Source organism: Mustela nigripes, chromosome 10, assembly GCF_022355385.1.
Source record: "Mustela nigripes isolate SB6536 chromosome 10, MUSNIG.SB6536, whole genome shotgun sequence".
Taxonomy (NCBI): domain Eukaryota; kingdom Metazoa; phylum Chordata; class Mammalia; order Carnivora; family Mustelidae; genus Mustela; species Mustela nigripes.
This window is the reverse complement of record NC_081566.1, coordinates 12130849-12143808: the sequence shown is the minus strand read 5'-3', so window position 1 is coordinate 12143808 and position 12960 is coordinate 12130849. Positions and strand designations below refer to the sequence as shown.

The 12960-nt window shown below is 54.3% G+C and overlaps 1 protein-coding gene across 4 annotated transcripts in view; it reads right to left on the bottom strand.

Moving 5' to 3' along the window:
- The window catches only part of TRAF5 (TNF receptor associated factor 5), a 45858-nt gene extending 35694 nt beyond the window's left edge, over positions 1–10164 (bottom strand). For 2 of the 4 annotated variants that reach the window (XM_059412603.1, XM_059412607.1), the window contains exon 1: positions 10042–10164. The gene's annotated coding sequence lies outside the window, so the exon portion shown is untranslated. Of the gene's footprint in view, positions 1–7978; positions 8782–9275; positions 9686–10041 lie in introns of those variants that run through there. The other 2 variants (XM_059412605.1, XM_059412604.1) reach the window with 2 other exon arrangements.
- Between the last annotated feature and the right edge of the window lie 2796 nt (positions 10165–12960).

The window sequence follows — 12960 nt, the reverse complement described above, 5'->3', positions numbered from 1 at the left end:
ACCCATCACCCTACTGCTTGGACCCAAACTTTGGGATCACCCTTGGCTCTTCCTACCCTGCCCCCCACAACAGAGCTCTTCTTCCTCCCGGCTCTTCTCCTAAACATCTCAAACGGCTTTTGGCACAACTACTTTTGGCACTTTTGGCACAACTCCTCTGCTCCAAGCCGACCTCATCTCCCCACCGGAAGCAGCACGGGTCTCTCAGCTGGCCTCCTGCCTCTGCCCTTCCCTGTGGAGCCCAGTCACACACCAGCAGCCAAACCATCTGTTGAAATACAGAAGTCAGATGTGCCACCCCTCTGCTCTCAGGGGTAAAGCCAGTGTTCTTCGAGGCCTGCACGATCTGGCCTGTCCTCATTTTCCAGCGCTCTCCTCCTGTCCACACTTTCTAGCCACGCTGGCCGTGCTTCTTCTTGCCTGCTGCGAGAGCCCTGACTTGCTGTCTGTCCCCTTGAGGCTGGAATGGCTTGTCCCCACACTTCAGCTGTCTGCTCAAATGCTGCCTCACAAGGGAGGCCTTCGCAGAGCGCCCCACCTGGAAACACCACCTCCCTGACTACACACCCCCTTCCCCTGAGGGATTTTTCTCCAAAGCGTTCACCACCATCAGGCGTGGTATGGGTTCACTTCTTTACCGCCGAGCCTCCCCGGCCGGAACACACACCCCGCGGGGACAGAGGGGCTTCTTTGGTTTGCTGAGGCCCCGACACTTGGAACGGTGCAGTGACAGGTACACCACAGACACGGACGGAAAGACTGAATGACTGCCTTACGGAAAGCTTCATGGCCCACCCACCCTGCTTTCTGGTGCCTGAACCATCTCATCTCAACTCTAAGTCCTGACGTCCCACCAGTTCCAGTTAGACATGGCCACGCTGGCCGGTGCTGGCTGACTTGGGGAAGGGGAGTCAGGGTCAGGAGGGGAGGGTTCCGCCAGATGGGGCTGGAAAAGCCGAGTTTGAGCCTCACTCCTCACCCCTAGTAATAGGAGCTAGCCCCTGGGGAGGTGGCACGGGGGCAAGGTGGGGAAGATGCCGGAAAGGATTTTTAAAGGTAGACAGGCTGGGGACGCCTGGGTGGCTCAGTTGGTTGGACGACTGCCTTCGGCTCAGGTCATGATCCTGGAGTCCCGGGATCGAGTCCCGCATCGGACTCCCAGCTCCATGGGGAGTCTGCTTCTCTCTCTGACCTTCTCCTCGTTCATGCTCTCTCTCACTGTCTCTCTCTCAAGTAAATAAATAAAATCTTTAAAAAAAAAAAAAAAAGAGGTAGACAGGCCGACCTTTCCATCAATAAACACGTATGGGGCCCTCATTCAAGAGCCTCACGAGGTGCTAGAGAGCCGACATCATATCTGCCAGGGTCTTTTTCGGGAAGCTTCACCATGCTGACAGGTAACAGAGTTTGAGGCCAGTTCTTCCTTTTCAGCTCATTCTCCTCTTTTCAGTATCTATTTCAAACCTTTCTCTTCTCCACAAACCTTGACCACGCCCCCCACCGCCCACCCCTCCCCCAGCAACCCAGAAACTTCACTTCCTACTGCACAGAAAAAAACAGAAGTCTTCCGACCAGAACGACCTCCACTTCCTGCCACCAGACCTGCACGTCTCCCTGCATGGGGAAATGAGGGGTGCCCTGCTCTGCCCTCCCCCTCCCAGGGTGTATTAGAGGCAACCTCTGAATTAGGCCAACCTCTCCACCTGTCCTGAACTCCTGCCTTCTCGGGGGGACTAGACTTGACATCCACTGTCTCCCACCCCGCCTTCTCCATCGTCAACCTCTCCCTGTCAGCCGGCTCCTTCCATCAGCTCTCACACAGGTCTCTCCAGAGATCAAAGCAACACTAAAAACCCTCACTCTCATATTTCTCGAAAGTTCGAGCTCTCTCCTTCCTCTCAAGGCCAAACTTCTTCGTTCACCATCACCCACACCCAGTGGAGGGACGTCTCCACTGGCCTCGCTTCTCTCCAATCCTCAGCCCACCCCAGCCCGGCTCACATCCTCACCAAGCCACCCAGAGCAGTGACAGCCAATGGTCCATTTTCAGTCTTCATCTGACCTGGCTTCTCAGCAACATCTGACATTGTTACGCCCCAAACCCTCTCCCAACACACACTCCCTTTAGCTTCCCTGAAACCACACCGTCCAGCACCAGAGATAACGTATGAACTAACAGCTCCCAACCGTCTCTCTCTTGCCACCCTGGACCTCCTCTGCCATCTAGACTCACGTCCAGGCTGCCTACCCTGTGCCTCCTTCCGCCCATCTTGCAGGCGCTCCGAAACCAACGCCTTCCCTCCCCTGACCTGCTCTCTCTCCAGAGCTGCCTCGTTGTGAAGACCCCCTCTCCATCTTCCTGCTGTCGCCAGACGACTGGCATCACCCGGTCAATGCCTTCCCCCTCCCCACCCCGGCCCCCATCCTGTCAATCACGGACGCCCCCCTGAGGGTACCTGACGGGTACGTGGGTACATGCCACCTCCTTCTCTCCACCCCACCCTGCGCGACCAACACCCTGATTCAAGCCGGCGCCCCCACTGACTGGGCCCACCACACAGCCTCCTACAACTGGTCTGCCTCACCCACGCGCTCCTCCAGAGCATTCTTCACACCGAGCCTAACTGAGCTTCTGAGAACACCAAGTGCATGACTTGCACAATCTTTTCAGCGCCTCCCAATCCTCTGCATGTCCCCAAGCCCTGACACATGCGGCAGCGGTCCTGCCCACACCCCCAGGGTCCCCTGAGAGCCCCTTCCTGCCCACCCCGCACTCTCCACCCTCCCTGGCCTCCTCCTTGCCATTCTTCACACAAGAGGCAAACCTGCCCCCCCCCCCCAGCCCTCACCCCGCAGGCTGCCCCCCCCCTGCGCAAGCTTTGGTCTCCCCTCATCTCCCGCTCACACAGCGAACCCCCCCTGAGGCCCAGCTTAAGCATCTCAGACTCAGGGAGGACTTCACTTGCCTCCTCAGCCAGGTTAGGTCCCTCCTCCTCCTTCAATACTAATCCGCACCAGCAAAGGGAAGGCAGGGCAGGGGTCGGGGGTTGTTACGGTGCCGGCCCAGAGCAAGCACTCAGATATCTGGGTGAATGGAGACCTGCCACTTTGGGTGCCTACAAAGTGCGAGAAGCTTACGGGAGTTGTTCCCACTTTGCACAGCAACCCAGTGAGGTATGGGCACTAGACTTATTATTCACTATTTATTCACCTATTATTTATTATTTATTCACTTATTATTCTACCAATTAGGATTATAGAAACGGGTGCAAGGTCACATGGGTGGTAAGTGCTGGCTTAATCTCGGGCTGGTCTCCTCTCAAAGCCACGACACCACGCTTCGCTCTGTGCTCCCATAGGCTCACCCGGCGGCTGACATACAGTGGGAGCTCAACTAAGAGGGACAAGAGGAGTATCCACTATGTCATGTCTTTGGTCCTCACAGTCACCCTTGAGGCCTACAAAGAAGAATTATAATTCCCCTCTTCCGAATGAGGGGAAAAAATGGGTTCAAAGGCTCACTAGTGGTAGGTGGCCATGCTGGGCCGGTCCTAAGTCTCTTAGCTTGTATCTAGAGAGATTTTCTCCGCAGCTAGGCACGGATGCATGGAATCGTGCAGGGAAGCCATGCAGAAAAGAGGTAACATAGCAGGCTTGAGACTGCCGTCCGGAGAAAGTTCTGCTTCTAAGGATGGCCCTTGGTTAACATCTTGGAGGGCAGATTTGTGGCAGGTTCTCCTAACTGATTCGGGTGGTGCACGGTGCCCAAACTGTTTTCACAAACAATGTGGTTGTTGCGGACCACCTGTTTTTCTTCTGGAAGTCTGGAATTTTGGTATAAGTTAGGCAGGGGATGCCTACATGACCAGACCTCAGTAAAAACCCTGGGCACTGGGCGTCTGATGAGCCTCTCTGGTAGACAACATCTGACGCATGGTCACAAGTCTACAGGATCCTGTATGATGTCGCTGGTGGGAGGGACTCTTGGAGCTTGCACCCGGCTTCCTCCGGACTTCTCCCCATGCGCCTTTTTCCTTTGCCAGTTTTGCTTTACATCCTTCCACTGTAACGGATCGTAGCTGTATGACCCTATGCTGACTCCTGTGAGTCCTCAGAGAATATGGCAGAACCTGGGTGTGGTCTTGGGGAAGCATTCCCAACAAGAGATGTATTTGCGTTTTCTTTGAAAAGGGTGAAGGGCAGGAATTAGTAGATTAAAACAGGAGGCACTCTAGGCAGAAGAAAGGATGTGAAGAGAGGAACAGATACATCAGATCGAAAAGACTCTATAGCCCTTTAACAAAGCCAAGCAGAACTGCCATTGAGAGGACCAAGCATTTCGGCTATGCGGCAGAAGACACAGGCCCTAGAGAAGTCATGCTTGTTGAAGGATCCAGTATCAGGGAAGTGAATGCTTGAAGTCACACGTCTGGAATTACTGTCAAGGAAGGATCGAAAGAATTTAGCATCTGGCTGTCCACAGCTAATATCCACGGGGTCAGACATTCTCTAAAAGATCTCCAGAAGTGCCACTGAGCCGTTGAAGCAACATCCCAAATTACCGGCTTTTCAAATAAAACCTCAATATGAGGAAGTCGGTCTGCTCCAGAATAATCTATTTCCCATCCACGAAGGGCAACTGTTCCCTCCTTCCTTTATTCCCATTTGAAATGCGTTTGCCCACAGTCCAACACCCTTTCCCACCCTTCCTGCCCACTTCTCCTCATGCCTTCGGAGGGCTTCCTGGCATAACCCCACCCCGTTGTTGAATCACTTCGATTCTGCGACTTTCCGTAACACTGAAGTCTTCCCTCTCTGTTAACTTATTTGCCTGGAACCCAGGGAAGCATGGTGAGTTCTCCCAGGGCGCATCACAGGTGTCTGTCCGGCCTCTTCCTCAGAATCTTCAAGTCAGGAAGGCAGAAGTGGCACTTTCATGAGTATTTGGCTTTACCTTGGCTCCAAGGGTTTCTCTAAAGGAAGGCTCAGCACACAGATTGACTGTTCCAACCCCCTCCCAGTTGGGGGGTTGGGACGGGCTCGGACTGACAGCCAGAACCCATCAACTTCACTCCACACTCCGCTCTGATTGAATAGCTAGACCCCACTGAAGGAACAGCTCTACTCCTGGTAATCAAGCCAGTGGCTCTATTTTTGCTTTCCAAATCCATTCTATGTCGTCTGCGGGGTCCCTGATTCACCTCCCTACCCAGCACTATTTTCCCTCCGAGGTGGCAGCTGCTCTGCCCACAGATCAGTCTAAAGACTGGAATCCTGCCCCTGAAACCTACTCCCTGGGGCCGGGTCTCCATTATCTGCTGCTATCTGCCCTCCTCTCTGCCCTCTGCCTGCCAAGGGCTTGTCCCGGCTTCTCCCCACGGTGCCCTGCCCTGTCCCAGCTCACCTGCCCCTGGAGACTGAGGTCTGCCAGGTGTAGAGCTTGCAAAGTGACAGCACCAGGCTAAATGATGGTCTGCCCTGGCACTTGGCAGTCCTTTTGTTTGTCTGTTTTTAACTTAAATTTGAATGCCTTTAGGCTAGACACACATTGTGCACCTCCCCAGAGACCCCACAACTCCCTACTGCGCTCCCACACACGGAAGAAGAAAACCAGCTTTACTGAGCACCCAACCAGACACCAGGCTCTGTGAACATGCTGGCTCATTGAATCCTTTCACCAGCCTCAAGTGAGTGACCCTACAGTCTCTCTGAGGAAACACAGAGGCTCCTGGAAGTTGGCCAACTTGCCCAGATCACACAACTACAACCAGCAAGCCATAAATGCAGATTTGAACTCAGAGCTCCCAGCTTTTGAAAGTCCACACTATTTCCACTACACAGCAGGTGGGAGAGGGCCTCCCGAAACATCATGGTGAAGATTTTGTGTGTCACAAATCAAGCCGCCAGGAAAAGAGCTGGGGGAGAGACAGAAAGCTTTCCTTAAGGGTGTTGGTTTAAGCCTTGGGAGGTCCGGAAGGCTCTAGGGAGAAGAGCGCAGGGGATAGAGGCTCAACCGGAGGGCACAGCCAGAGCCTCATACCGGCATCTGCAGGGCTGAAGAAAGATGGAGAAGCTCAGGGTGAAGGCGGAGGCATTGGTGGGGACGGGGGGCCCCTCCGAGGAGATGGGCAACAGCTGCAGAGCAGGCTGGCAACTGAGGATTACCAGCCCCAGAACCCTTCGGGCAATCTGAGCGGCAGGGCAGGTGCTCGGCGCTGAGGGAGGAATACAGCCTAAGTGCAAAGACCGGCTGCCCATTCCAGAAGCTTCTCCGTGAAAGGGAGAGAACAGGGGGTGCATAAACACGGGGTTTTCCTGTTTAACAGAGGCAGAGGAAGGAGTGAGTGGTCAGGGAACAAGGGAGGGAACCTGGCAGAGGGAGGAGAGGGGTGAATCGGCGGTGTAGGTGGAGAAGGTGTTCTCCCGTGAGTCAGGAGAGTACCTTTTCCCTGAGAGAAAACAGGCCATGGGGGAAATCCCAGGGATGTTCTGAACTGGCGAGCAGAGAAGCTGTGGAGCGCGGGTCCAGCCATGAGGCGTGGGGAACTGCTGAAAGGGAGCCGGGCCCCCCTTCCCTGCTCACACCCCCTGGGAGGGGCGCCCCCCACAGACCCTGCAGGGACACACCGATAGCCTCCCTCTTGCTACTGCCCTATCCTGGCACGCACCCCCCACCTGCTCCTGATAACAACGGGCACACTCATCACTGTCCCTGCAAATGGATTTTGAATTGTTCTGTCGGGACTAGTGAGTATTTTCACTTTTATTTCCTCTCTGGTCCTCGAGTCCACTTCCTCACAAGACAGGGCCTGCGGGGGGCCACATGGATCCACGGCTGTCTGACCCTCCAAATAAAGCTTTCCTCGGGGCAAAGCAACAAACTCCATGGGGCCTGACCCTGGCCTCAGCCAGGGCAGGAAGCCTCCCGCCCTGGGGATCACTTCTGCCCCTGGGACATGTTCTCTCCCCCAACACACGCACGCAGACACCCACACAGCTTGGCTACGATGATGACTCCTGCCCCAGGAGCCCTCAGTAAAAGCCACCATCTGGGCAGAAAAAGCTCTTAAGAGCTTTGTTTCCCCTTCCCTTGGTCTATTAGCTCTTAAAGACCGCAGTACAGGGACGAAGGCATCAGGTCGCCTTTGATGAATGCCTTTCAGGTTCCCTCCCGCTCCTCCCATCCGGAACCCTGACTTCCTCTAGCTGAAACAACAGAAGAGCACAGGACTTAGAGTTCAAGGACTTGGGCTGGGTCCTGGCTGGTGCCTACATTCTGCGAGATCGTTCCGGTCACTTCTGAGCCCCAGCTAGAAGCCAGCTAAGTGGAAGGAACAGCCCCGGCCTCTCCCTTCTCTCAGGGAAGCAGGGAGAGGTTAACCAGGTAAGAGAGGCTATTTTCAAATTGCCCAGGGCTCTTCGGATTTCTGGGATCTAAGCGATTGCCGCAGGCAGCTCATCTTCTCTAGGGCCCCACCCAGCACCTGCTCCCCAGCTATCAGCCCCTACCAGCCCCGAGCCCAAGGGAGACACATCTCAGATGCACTGGACGCAGACATCTGTTTAGGTCTCTTGTACACCAGACTCCAGAATACAAACAAGAAGAGACACAGGTCTTGCCCCCAGTTCACTCAGCTGGGCAGAGCGGCCGTCTGTTCACACGCTGGCCAGGGAAGAGTCTCCAGAACCTGCTCCACGTCGGTGGGAACAGACCAGACGTGCATGATCAAAGTCTGGCCAAGGAGGAGGCAGGCAGGTTTCGCTCTCTGAGAAACCGGGGCGGGGGCCTGGAGCCAGACACCAGGCCCAGCCCGGGAGCCTCAAGGTCTACTACACACCATGCTTTATCCTCACCATCTGGGAGATGTAGACAATAATCCTGCTTTGGCCTGACTCGCTAGGATACCATGGAGGACAAATGAGAACAGTGATGAGAAAACGCTTTAAAAAGCAAAGAGTTTCATAAACAGGGACTTACTTTTCTTCAGGGTCCTCCGCAGTGAAGCTGAGATAATCACAGAAGGGCTGCTTGTCTAAACGCCGACGAGCCTTTCCCACGGCTAGCCTAAGAGGACTGACTCAGAGGCACCCAGCTCCCTCGCTCTGCACATCACGCCCCCACCCCCACTGAAATAGCCCACTTACTGCACTTGGTACTTTCAGTGGATGGAGCCTCCTCTCCTTTCCCTCTTCTTCCCACTGCCCTGCCACCCATGGCCAGTGGGAACTCAGGGGATGGCTTGCTGACAGATGGACACGCTGTCCATCCTACTCCCCCTGCCTCAGCCCGCAGCCCAGAGGACTTGAGAAAATCAACTCCTCCATCACCACCCCCCCAGCAGGACATCCAGAGGCTGGCTCAGATAGGAGACTTTCTTCTGCTTCTGTCTAGGACTAGGGGAGGGAGGTTCCAGGATGAGGGCCAATCCACTCCGCAGAGTTCAAAACAAAACAACAATAAAACCAAGAAAGAGTCTACAGGGGCTGGCGACTTTCTGCTTGCATCTCACATCCATCTTTCCCGCGGCAATGTCTGTCTGTCCTGTGCAAACCGGAGAACTGCGGGATGAGAGAGTTCAGCTGTGGTTTTCACCCAAACCAGCCACAGAGCTAACACGCTCCCATCCGCCAAGTGAGAAGGGCACAGCGGCCCCCGCAGCACTCCGGATCTGGGAGGTCCGACCTGGCCTTTCCCGGCCTAAAACTCCCTCACAGGCACTGACAAGCATGTTCTATTCGTCACTGTGTTTGCATTTTGTCTTCCAGGGCCCTTTTCAAATGCAAACGCCCCTGGAGGAAGAAACCGTATTCCACGGGCCCCAGCCACACAGCACCTGTGCCCAGTAAATATTTTCTGAATTAAATTGGTTACGAGGTCCCTGTGCTCACAGAAGACGGGTCAGAGCGCGGGGCTGAAAAGGGTGGGGCTGCAGGCCGGGCCGGGGCGGGGAGCCACGCCTCCCTCCACCTACATCAGCGCTCGCCGGGAGCCGCCCGGCAGCCCCAGCCAGATAACTTGAGTTAGGAGAAAGTAAATCTGAAATAGCCAAATATGGAAACTCTGCAGGAGGGGGCAGAACCCGCCGAGAAAGGAGGCAGCGGCAGAGCGGAGCAGCAGGGTGAACCACAAGACTGCGGCCCCAGGATTCACTGAAAAGTCTCACAATTGCCAAAACCCTGCAGGGCAGGACCAAGGGGGAGGCAATCTGGTCTGGAAAACCCAGATTCCACCAATTCTCTGGGTGTCCCTGGCCACGCACTTCACCTCCCCGAACCTTGGTTTCCTCCAAGACCCCTCCGAGCTCAGCTGAGGGTCTGCGTGTGCAGCGTCGGGTTCGTCTCGTGCTGTGCTGTGTGTCTAACTGAGCACGCCCAACCGAACAGTTTGCGGAGGTTTCCATTCATTCTCCTATTCCGGTTCCATTCCGGAGGGCTCCGCTCGGAGAAGTCCTGCAGACACGGTGGAGGGGGTGCCCAAGGGCACGCAGGGGGCGCCCGGGATTTGCAGAGCGTGTGCACCCGGCTCACCTGAAACCCGCCCTGCGTCCCCCGACCTGAACCCGGTCCCTCCGATACCTAGGCGCGCTCTGGAGCAGCTCCCCAGCTCGGGGCCCCCAGTTGCGTCCACACCACACAGCCTTCCCCTGCTTAGAAAACCCGCTCCGAGCCGCCGAGCCCAGCTGTCTCCCACACCCGCCTCCGCACCCCCTCGCCCGCGGCGGCGGCCACCTGCCCCGCGGGCTACCCCGGCCCGTCCGCCTCGCGCCCACCGCCCGCGCCCTCCCCGCGCGAGTCTGAGCGCGGGTCGCGGCACTCGCTCAACGCGAGCGGGGCGGGAGGGGCGGGCGTCCGGGCCCGGGGCCCCAGCAGCCCGGCGTCGGGCGCGGGGAGAAGGGTGCGGGGCTCGCGCCGCCGCGGCGCTTTCGGTTTCAAAGCAAACCGGACGAGCCGACAGGCGCTCCTCGGCCCCTCACTCCGGCCCTACAGCCGCGGGGCTGGTCGCCGCTGCCACCGCCGGGGCGGCGACCTGCCGGGACTCACGTGTGGCTCCGCGCGGGGAGTCCGCGGGCGCGGGTCCGCAGGCGCGCGGCTATCCTGGGCAGCGGCCGGCGGCGAGGCGGGGGCGAGGCTCTCAGCCCCGGAGCCCTGCGCGCCGAGCCCGGCCGGGGGAAGGAGGGAGGGCGGGCCCGGGACCCGGGACGGGAGGGGCCTGGGGCGGGGCCCGCGGGCGGTCAGGGCGAGGGGCGCAGGCCGGGGGGAAGGGCGGAGGCGCAGGAAGGTGCTGGGTAGAACGCCGAGCACTGAGAAATCTAACCAACCCGCGCTAGAATTCCAAATACTTAGAAATAAAAAGCATTTCAGATTGTCCTCTAGTGCCTTCGAACCGTGCACATCTCACCCTTCAACCTGGGACGACCAAACTCAGCCAACCCTTCTTCATGCTTTGACTCCAATAGTTCAAGTTCTCAGGTCTGGTTCCAATGAGTCCCTCTTGATCTTCCTTTAGCAGTAGCTCAAATTTGCCAGCCCTCTTCCTTGCTGCTGGTCTAGCAATCCCTTAGAGAGGTCGAGGACCAAGGGGTTCCCAAACATCTCTTCGGATCTTCTAAATAACCTTGCAAAGGAGGCCTGGTCCTCCTCATTTTACGTATGAGTTATTGAGGTCCAAAGAAGGGACCTGAAGTGGTATGCGGGCAGCTGGACCCTCCGCAAGGGCTCTAGCTACCAGATTCCTAAACGCGGGACTTCTTACGATACCTCTCTCCATGAGCCTCGGCTCTGAATGATATTTGTAGTCTGTATAAACCTCCTCTGTGGGGACGCCTGGGGGGCTCTGTTAAGCATCTGCCTTGGCTCAGGTCATGATCCCAGGGCCCTGGGATGGAGTCCCAGGAACTCCACATCGGGTTCCTTGCTTAGCGGGGACCCTGCTTCTCCCTCTGCAGCTTGTGCTCTCTCTCTCTCTCTCTCTCTCTCTGACAAATAAATAAATAAATAAAATTTTAAAAAAAGATTATATTTATTTATTTGACAGAGATCACAAGTAGGCAGAGAGGCAGGCAAAGAGAGAAAGCAGGTCCCTGCTGAGCAGAGAGCCCGATGCTGGGCTCGATCTCAGGACCCTGGGATCATGACCCCAGCGGAAAGCAGAGGCCTAATCCACTGAGCCACCCAGACGCCCCTAAATAAAATATTTTAAATATATATATATAAATCTCCTTTGTTAGGGTTGATGGAGCATGAAGAGCGTGGACTTTGGAATGAAATAGACCAGAGCTCCAGTCCTAGCTTCCTCACTTTCAGTGAGGCAAACTTGGGCCTAATTTGACCACCCTGAGCTGTAATTACTCATCAGTGAAAGGGCAGAATTAGTGAAATGCACAACCCAGATACACATAGGAGCCAGGCAGGAAACAGACATGCTCTGGGCTCCCGGTACTGTCACTGACTGTGATTCAATGGTTTCTCCCCCCTCTTCCTCCCCATAAACTGAATAAAGCAAACTATCCCAAGAATCATATCAGAGTTTTAAATATAATGAAATCAGATTCTGGGACAGACAGTGAATCTTTGATTATGGAAAGTGGGGGCTGTAGGACTTCAGGGCTAGGAATCTAAGTCAGGAGGTAGAGGAATTTTGACAGCTATTAGTTGGAACGAAAGGACATGTTCCCAGCTCTTCATGTCAATTGCAGAACCCTGGGCAAGGTGTCTGGGAGAACAGAGAAGACAGTCTGGGAATAAGTCAGTCCGATGGAAGAGATATGATCCCCTGCCTTGAGGATCTTAAAGTTGGGTGCAAAGGACAGGATGTAAATGTACATGTAAAACCAATATTAAATATTTGCTGATGATAGCTAACATTTGATAGATAACATTTATTGTTATTATTGATGTTATTTATATTATCTTATTATATGCCAGGTACTGTGCTCAGTGCTTTATTCATATTAATCCATTAATCCATTTATTCATGTGGATTCAAATGGATTACATTTAATCATCAGCCCTATTTTATAGATGAGAAAAATTTTCTCTTGAACAATTTGCCCCAAATTTCAAAATTCTTAGTTTGGGAAAGATGGGATTTTTTACTCTGGGAAGTCTAATTCTAGCACTATCAGCCATTACAACACCATGCCCCTCAGAGAAACGGTTGGTGTAAATTCAAATAAAACAACTTTAAGAAGGAGACAAATTTTAGCAATTTTAGTGTTCTGAAAATATTTGCGATGTTATGAACAGAATCCAGTCTTCATACTAAATTCATGTATAAAAATAAGGGCAGGATTAGAGTATACACTAAATTTTGACACAAAAGAAAAGGGGTCAACTTTTTATCTCTCTCTTACAGACACCCTAAGGTTACCCCCAAACTTCAAAAAGACTTGGCTTTCAGCTGTTTCATTTGCCAGAGAAATTAGTTGGGTAAGAGTTTGCAGGCAGGCTGTTAATGGAAAGATTGTGCGGATGGAGCGGGGAGGGCGCCACCTACTGGAAAAGTAGATGGATGTATTAGCAGGCTGCCCTTCCGTGACAAGACTGAGCAATTATAGGCAGGGAGAGCACAGTAAAAGGTCATAGCTTCCATCACCTAGAGATCAGGAAGATCACACAGAAAGCAAAAATATTCTACTTGGGACTTAGATGGCACCTTTAACTTCCACTATAAGTCACAATGGAAAGTCTTTGTCTGTAACGGAACCACATACGGAAAGTATGATAGAGCAGCAAAACCTCCGGGTTCTGAGCACGTAGAATGCTTACTTGCTCACTAAGTGTGTCCTGCATTTTTGCAATAAATGAATGAATATCTGTGGGTTTTCCGTATTTAAATTCTTGACCCAGAGATAGGTGGTCCCTTTGCTCTCATCAAATAATGTTTAATCCAGCTCTGCCTGTCAGTGGGGTGACCACCCCACAAAGAGAGGAAGGGAGTGCTGGAGGCAGGAGCTTTAC